Here is a 9389-nt window from a genome sequence, read left to right as displayed (position 1 = left end):
CGTGCCTGAGAACTGCTCCAAGCCCTCTTGCTTCAGGAAAGAAGAGAGGCTACTCTTAACGGGGTGGGCCCAGCCCCATAGCCAGGTAGTCTTCCCTTGCACTGTGTTGCTCTCAAGGATCTGTAGCCAGGCTCAGACAGGTAGAAGCAATGAGGGAGAGAACAAGGCACTTGTGTCAAAGGGCTTGATAGTAGGAAATTCCCCGAGTCAGGTTGGCTACCATTAAAGGTACTTTCATGTTTGTGCAGACCTCTAGAAAGGACACTGTGCCTGGAGTTTTTCTCTTTAACCATGGCAATAAGCCGTGGATCACATTTTATTCACTCATCAAATTGTGTAGTCAATTATGGGAAAGGCCACAACAGGTAATTAACAAAAAAGGAATTGTCTGGTTTGGCAAACACAAAGAACTAGCCAACATCACCAGTAATGAAAGGAAAACCACTTAGAACCAGATCAAATATTTGCCTTTGAAACTCAGCAAGGTTTGAAAAAATTGAGGCCTGATGAGGGAGTGTAATGATCATGGCCCCTGGGGGCAGGTAGAGCTGAGTAGGCACCTGAGCTCCTCTGTTTATTGGCTTTGTGACCTTGGGTGAATTAGATTCTTCTCTGAGCTTCAGTTCAACTTCTGAAAATAGGGATAAAATAGACCTCTTAGGGTGATGAAGAATTAGAAGAAATGATATGCATATAAAGTACTTAGTTTGGTCCACACCTGACTGGTAGTAAACCCTCAATAAATGCTCAATAAATGCTTAAGCAATGTTACACTTTGGCATAATATTTTGGCTTCTGGGAGGAGCTAATTCTAGATACAGAGAAGTCTTAGGTACCAGGAAGTTGACTGTAGCAATTTTCATGGCAGCCAAAATGTAGAACCAACCCAAATATCCAACAATAGGGGAATGCTTTAATAAGTTGAAGTATAGCCTCTTGATAGATGACTATGCAAGAATTAAAAATATTAGTTTATCATGACAGAAAATGCTTATATAAAAATTTTATAGCAACTTTATTGAGATGTAATTTACATCTCATATTTACATACAATTTACATACAGTTCATCTAAAGTGTACAATTCAATGATTTTTCGAATATTCGTAGTGTTGTACAACCACCACCACAATCAATTTTAGAATATTTTCATCACACCTAAAACGCTTTTTTTTAATGGTAAGCAAAAAAGGACAGAAATTTGTTACTACTGTATTATCGCAACTATACAAACAACACTGGAAGAAAATATGTCAAGATGTTAACAATACTTCAATGATGGGACTCTGATTTTCTTTTCCTTATTTCTACGTTTCCATGTTTTTAAAGATTTCTATAAGCAGGGTGTGTTAATTTGCTAATGTGAGGAAATTTTAATTTTAACAAATTGTATACCGTATTACAGTTTGGCTGCAGGGAAAACTGGCTTAAACAGACAGGGATTTATTTTTATCTCATAAAAAGAAATTTGAGGTTTAAGCATATAATATTGTTAAAAATAACTAAATGTAATATGAGCCTGATTCAAATAAACGAACTGTAGAAAAATTATGTTCAAGAAAATTTGAAACTGACTAGATATTTGGTGATATTTAGAGATGTTGGATCTCATTGAGCATCAGCAGCTATTCTGTGACCATGAGTTAAAAAGCATAAGAGGAAGGCAAAGAGAATCACAAAGACATTGGCCTGCTATCTTTGTTCTGTTTTTTGTTTTTGGCCATGCCGCGAGGCTTGTGGGATCCTAGTTCCCTGACCAGGGATTGAACCTAGGCGCTCGGCAATGAAAGCATGGAATCGCAACCACTGGGCCACCAGGGAATTCCCTGGCCTGCTATCTTTGAACTCCTGAAATTAGTTCTGCAACTCAGACCATTGCATTAGCATTTAAGGCAGAACTTAAGGGCTCACCACATCCCATCACCAGCTCTGTGTTACGTATTTCATCCAGAACAGTGAGAGGCTGGAAGAGTGGGCACTTGAGCTTTTGCAGCATCTGTTTCAGACAAGGGAGAAGAGGACTGGGCATAAGAATAGGAGAAAGCAACCTATAGTGACAGCCACATGTTCAGTTGTTAATAAGATCAAGCATTATAAAAAATAAATAAACCTCCTAGACAGGGTTCTTCAGTACTTTGAATTTTTGCCAATTAGTTCTTTTAAATCAGAATCCTGGAATCAGTTTAAAGAGACTGCACAAGACTTCTAGTTAGTGCCTTACCACTCAATGTGTGGGTCCCCCAACCGGTAGTATTAACATTTCGGGCCCTACCCCAACCTACCAAGCTGGAGTCTACATTTTAACAGGATCCCAGGATCCCTATATGTATAAAAGCTTGAGAAGCACTGCTGTGGTCCCTGCCCATCAGATGCTTATGTAGGAGGAATCCTAGCTCAAGCCTAAGCCAGCCTGAGGACCTGGAGTCCACTTAGGAGTGTCAGGCCAGAGGACCAGTAGGGTAGGTCAATCAGGGGTCTATGCACACTGGGGACTGCTTCCCTCTTTGAGAAAAGTGTGTCTTAAAGGAAGACACTCAGGCATACAAGTTTGTTTGTAAACAGTAAATGTTTCACTATTCATCCATCCAATAATTTGTCTCCTGTATACCCTCAATAGAATGGCAAATAAAATCAATATAAGATACAATCCCTGCTCTTAAAGAACTGGTAGGGTAGATGGAGATGCCAACAGACATTGCAGTGTTAAGTGATCTCCTTGATGGTAGGACAGGGGGCCCTGGGAGCAAAAGAGGGCAACTTTCTCAGATGTTGGGAGTGGACATGGGTGGCTTCCTAGAGCAAGTGATATCATAGCTGAATCCAGCAGAATGAGTAGCGTTCAGTCAACAGAAGGGGGAGGAAGGTGGGTGAGGCTAAAGGTGAAGGGACTGTCTCCAGGCCAAGGGCACAGTGTTTACAGAGGTTGGTATGTGAAAGAGAACAGGCGAGTTTGGAACCACTAGGGAAAATGAAGGTGGTGGTGAGGGATAGGGCTGGAAATGAAGGCAGGGTTCAAATCATGGCAGGTCTTGGGGGCCATATTAAAGAGTCCTAACTTTAATTCCGAGGCTAATGCAGAAGAGGAACTCTCCTAAGAACTAACCGTCCCTGCCTCACTGATTGTCTTCCGCATCAGTTTTCACAGCTTCCCCCGAGAGCTGGGGAGAGAGGGCTTCTGAAGAGGTACCAAACCTAAGGAGCTGGTGGCCCAGCCCCCTGAGGGACCTTGGGCGCGCAGGGCGGTTCTCTGTGTTGGGCCCTGGCAGCAACAGGAGTGGGTAGCTCAGCATCCGTGGGAGGGAGGGAGCACACTCTGACATGCTCTTCAACATGTGTGCCCTTGACAAGGGCAGCAAATGTAGCAATGCTACAGGAGCAAAGGCAGCAGAGGGGAAGTCGGGACATGCTCCCCGGTGTTGGTGAGCAGACATGAAGCACATTTATGGGACTCCCGGAGAGGGAAGGAAGGAGTAGCTGCAACTGCCCCGTGCAAATAGGGTTGTGGGGGGGAGTGAAGGCGAGCTGTTGAAACCCCTCTGCATAGAGAACTCTAAAACTGCACTGCCATGTCTTGTGAATATTCATGATGTGATGCAAGTATTTCTTGACCCTTTCTTCAAGGCTCACTTTTCCCTGGTAATCTGGGGAAAGTGTGTATGGGGAGTGGGGCTACTGTCCTCCCAGGACCACTGTCCTCCATCTCTCAGAAGCTGCTGCTACCAAGCTGACCTCAGCAGAGGGTTGGTGCAGGGAAGCTGGGTGTGTAACAGGCTTTTCTGAAATTTTAGACATAATGAGGAAACTGAAATGTGGGGAGGAAAGAACTGGGCCTACTTTGGTGCCTTTCCCAACACATAGTCATCTACCCACCCCCACTCCACCTTCAGCTACCCACTGATGAAGCAGAAGCCATGACACTGAGATTTTCTTTTTTTAAAAAAAATTAATTAAGTTATTTTATTTTTGGCTGCGTTGGGTCTTCATTGCTGCAGGCAGGTTTTCTCTAGTTGTGGCGAGCGGGGGCTAGTCTTCATTGCAGTGCACAGCCTTCTCATTGCAGTGGCCTCTCTTGTTGTGGAGCACGGACTCTAGGCACACGGGCTTCAGTAGTTGTGGCAGAGGGCCTCAGTAGTTGTGGCTCACAGGCTCTAGAGCACAGGCTCTGGAGCGCAGGCTCAGTAGTTGTGGCGCACAGGCTTAGTTGCTCCGCGGCATGTGGGATCTTCCCGGACTAGGGCTCAAACCCGTGTGCCCTGCATTGGCACGTGGATTATTAACCACTGCGCCATCAGGGAAGCCCTGAGATTTTCTTGACTTTGGGCCAAATCAAATTCCCAGGCAGGGCTCCCTCCCCCACTAGTCTCAGCAATAGGAAGGGAATTGGTATAGTGATTTATTCTCTCGTCAAGGGCAAACTCCCAGCCATCAGGGTGTTTATTTTTCCAGTTCTAACTACTTGTCTGCCTTCCCTACAAATTCTGGAGCTCCTTGGGTTGGGGACTGTATCTTAATCATCTCTGAATCTCTTCTCAAAGTCTTAACTCCATCCAGAATGAGCCCACTTCCTTTTCAAGCCATTTCCAACCCAAATAGACATTTGAAACCACAAAACCAATAACCTAGATATCACCTCCTACTTATTCCTATGAGGAGAAGTTCCTAAAATGAGCAAACTGCTGCTGAAAGGCGTCCCCGTCAACCTCATTATGCGTGTTTATCCCTTAACAGTCTGTCCTTCCTGGGCATGGGTAGTGTTCATGCGGGTAAATGTCACTATTTACCTCGGGTTAAGACCTGCCACCCAGAGAGGATGTTCTCCCTCTGATTGCCAAGCAGTTAAGGGAAGTGCTGGCTGGCGAAACAGGATTCAGCTAATTGCACGTCCCGCGGGGCATTGGATTTTGTGGGCATGTGTTCTGCATATGGGGCAACGAGGCCTATTCTATCACGTGTGCTGTTGAAATCTCTACCCAGCCAAAATTCAGGCTGGCAGATGGAAGAAATTCTTAAAGTCTCTATTTCTGGTTTTCAACATTCAAAGAAACAGTGTGCTACCACCTCTTAAAAATAATTGGTTAAGCACCAAGTTATATTCATTGCCACAGTCATAAATAAAGAAGTGCTAGACCACATTATTCACATCTAGAATATTGATAATGATTCTTACATGCAAGAAAAAGGATTACTGATGTTTGGGAGGTTGTCTTTTTTTGCTTTTTTTTCCTTCTGTCCTCAAACCCCACCCGTACCCCCCAGCCAAGAAAAGTCTTGTTGATTAAAGTGAAGAGGCTGATCTTTGAAGTAAAATTAAACTTTACTCTTTCCCGAATCAAGAAATAATCTCAAGACTAAAATAAGAAAGTGGCAAAGCAACTTAGCATTTGATTCTGAGGAAGATTCCCCCAAGAAACTTGGATGGCAGAAAATGAAAGGGAAGCCAATTAGCTTGTGTGAAGCCATGCTAGCTTTGAACTAGCTTCGCTCCAGAAGAAATGCACCCATTAAGAAAGTACACAAAAGTAAGCACAACTGCCATCCAGGCTTCTTCCTGCCTGGTGCACACAGACAGCTTCCTGTCCATTTCCTGCTGGCAAAGCAGGTGAGTGGAGAGCAGGAAAAAACATGCAGAGGTGTTGTAGCTACGCACCAAGCAGCATTGCTTTCACGGGCCCTCCGGCGTTACAGGACCATGTTCACTGAAGAATGATGACTCCCGTGAATGTTCTCGTGTGGGGGTGTAACCTAAACACAACCCTGCCTAATGAATCACTCTCTGGAGAGCCAGAAGGGGGCTATTCTAGGTATACTGCCGATGTGGGTGAGGACGCGTCTCCTCATTTCCTGGCAACGGGAGAATGCTGTGACGACTCCAGTTCCTAGAGAGCCACTGTTAAAATCCTCTTTGGAGTTGAGGGATTAGCTAAAAATATGTTGAGGGGACAGGATGAGTTTGCCTTTTGGTTCTTGTTGTTTCGACTAGGGTTTTTTGGCCTCTTGTGGAAAATGGGTTACTAATGTCCACTACTGTCCTGATTAGAGGGCAGCTCTTTTGCTTTTCATAAGACTGATGTCAAGCGAAAAAGAAGGGCAAGTTTGCAACCTGCCCGGGTAAGGATGGCTCGGCTGCCACGAAGAGCACGTCTTTCTAACTGATGGTGCTGGAGAGTTGAAACATAGTCTAAGGAGGACAGCACAGGGGAAGGTGACTGACCAGGAACTCAGGGGATCCGAGTTCCAATCCCACCTCTGTCCCCAGCTACCTGTGGACACGTAGGGCTTTCCTGGGACCTCAGTTTCCTCCCCTGTAAAATGAGCACGAGAATTCTAAGTTAGAAACTACATGGATGAACCTGAAAGACAGTGTGCTAAGTAAAATAATCCAGTCACAAAAGGGCGAATGCTGTACGATTCCACTTCTATGAGTTACCTAGACTAATCAGGTTCATAGAGACCGAAAGCAGAATGATGGTTGCCAGTGTCTGGAGGGGGGCGGACTGGAGAGTTGCTGTTGGATGCGTACAGAGTTTCAGTCTGGGAGGAAGTTCCGGAGCTGGATGGTGGTGACGGTTGCACAGCAGTATGGGTGTTTAGGTTCACTGAGCCACACAGCTAAACATGGTTCAAGTGGTGCATTTTGTGTTATGTATATTTTGCCACAATTTAAAAGAATAAGAAAGAAACGAGGCGATTTTTCGCAGCATTAGTGCACAATATCAGGGGTTCTCAAACTCAGACATCCACAGGCCCAGGCAAATTGTGTAAATGAGTGAGCGAGCCCTGTGACTTGCAGGATGCACATCACGCTGGAGGCGGCAGCAGCTCCCCAGCCCAGCCGAGACTGGCCGTGTAGGAATGTGGGTAGATTTTTCAAGAAGAGTGAAAATTCTGGATACTTAGGTGAAATCTCTGAATTCTTCAAATTGGCAACTAATCTAAAAAAAGTTTTTAAACCCACGAAACTGTGGGCCAGACAAATTCTCTTCTGCTTGCAGGCCTCTAATGTTCTCCCTCCATGTGGATAGCCCATCTGCATCATCTGGTTTCCTTTCTTCTTTGCATCCCATTCCCCGCTTCTCCCTCAATAACACATTGTGGCCAAGACAAGCTGTATCTGGATAAGTCCCTTGACTTTCCACTGTGTGCCCATGGAAACCCAACCAGAATATGCCAGAACAGGCAGGATATACTCCACCTGTAACAGGCGTGTATGCCGGCGTCAACATTGTGGTGGTCCTAACAGGGTCCATCAGAGATGTGGGGGGCACTTATGTACATATTCTAGCTCCAAACTCCACTAACTCTATCCTTTTTTTGTTTACTTTCCTTAATGGAGACATAGTGAAATAGTCCCTGACTCTCCCATCACACTTGATGCCTTCCAACTCTTCATTTCTGTTTTGAAACTGATCAACTTCCTCGCTATATCTGGTGTCCGTTCTCCTTAGCATATTCAGAAGTCAGATGATATCATGCATATTTCTTGATTTTTGACGACTGTGGAAAATATCGATACATCCCAGTACGTGAGACCTCAGGGTAAAGGGATTTTATGTTATCAGAGTAGTAACAGCCATGTAGATGCTAGAGGTTTCCTGTACTGTATTTCACTTATAAGCCCGATATTGCAACTTGGCAGAAGAACATAGGCAGTTTTCCGCATTTGCTAGCAGCTTTATTTAAAGGTGGGACATTGCTTGCAAAAGTAGGCCATTTGGAGAGGTGTAGGGAATACATCGCTAATCACCTGCCAGTCTATTTCTCGCTTATACCAAAACTGGTAGCAAAAAAAAGGAGAAGTCTGGGCATTTCCTTAGGCAAGGTTTTCTACAATTAATTCTCAGTGACAGCACAGATGTCTCCCGCTTGTGAAAAGCCATCAGAAGGTTCTTTTTGATGTGATGTGCTCTCCCAAAGTGGGGAAGCAGAAGTATTGCTTAGATGAACAGATCTGCATTCTCAGCAAATCCTGCTGGTGATGGGAAGGTTGGGGCTCTGTACTCAGTGAGTCTTTCTGCCTGTCTACTCCTGTGGTCCAGCATGGCCTTATGCCCAGTGATTCCTCATTCAGCTGCAACTTTTTCCAGATAACTTCAGTTTGCCTCTTTGAGAGCGGTGGCAATTTCCTTCCTAATGGTGTGTCTTTTTGTTGACATTTATGAAGGGTTTACTATGTCCCAGGCCCTGTACTAGGAGCTGGGCTATAAGGACGATCTAGTGGGAGAAGCAGAGTCATAAACAGAGGATTATAACTTGTCCGGAGTCTGTGTGAATGGATGCTGCTTTGGTGCTCTGCCCGGGTCCCCTTCCCTTGCCCAGTGTACCCACGCCTGCTGTGTGGGTTGGCTGCCAAAGGCTCATGGGTACCACTCTCCTCCTAAGCGTTGTCCTCAGCTGATGGGGGCTGCTTCTCCTGACCAGTCACACCCACCCAGGGTAGCCCACAGCCAAAGACTAACTGATTGGGAAAAACAAAAGGCCAGCCCTGTGGCATCAAGGTGGGGAGAAGACACCTCTGTGATGTTAATTGTGTTCCAGAGCGCTCCACTTCCCACCCATCCACCTTGGATCAGGCCAGGGCTTGATGGTACCTGAGACCACAAGAGCTTAAGTTCCACGTGGCTCTTTCCCCTTATCCTGCTTCAGACCCTTACAGGTTTTCTGAAGAGCACTTCTGCAATAAGTTACAGGCCTCAGACTCTGCTTCTAGGAAACCCAACCTGTGACAGGGTTATGAAGACGATATTTTATAGGAATCTTCATGAAATGTTATACCTTTCTTTGCTTTTGAAGCAAAGAATCTGAGTATACAATTTTTCAGGAGAAAATATTTGTGAATCACATATCTGATAAGGGGTTAATATCTAAAATATATAAAGAGCTAATAGAACCCAACAGCAAAAAAACAAAATCAATATGACTAAAAAATAGGCAGAGCATCTGAATAGATATTTTTCCAAAGAAGACACACAGATGGCCAAGAAGAACATGAAAAGATGCTCAACATCACTAACCATCAGGGAAATGCAAACCAAAACCACACCAAAATATAACTTCACACCTGTTAAAATGGTTATTATCAAAAAGACAAGCAATAACAAGTGTTGACAAGTATGTGGAGAAAAGGGAATCCTTGTGCACTATTGGTGGGAATGTAAATAAGTGCAGTGACTATGGAAAACAGTGTGGAGATTCCTCAAAATATTAAAAATAGAGCTACCATATGATCCAGGAAACCACCTCTAAGTATTTATCTGAAGAAACAAAAACACTAATTTGGAAAGATACATGCACCCCTATGTTCATTGCAGCATTATTTACAATAGCCAAGATATGGAAACAGCCTACATCTCCATTGGTAGATGACTGGATAAAGAAAATGTGGTATATATAT

Source organism: Stenella coeruleoalba (genome assembly GCF_951394435.1).
Source record: "Stenella coeruleoalba genome assembly, chromosome: 1".
Classification (NCBI taxonomy): Eukaryota; Metazoa; Chordata; class Mammalia; order Artiodactyla; family Delphinidae; genus Stenella; species Stenella coeruleoalba.
The sequence above is the reverse complement of the archived record's forward strand: the minus strand, read 5'-3'. Positions refer to the sequence as shown.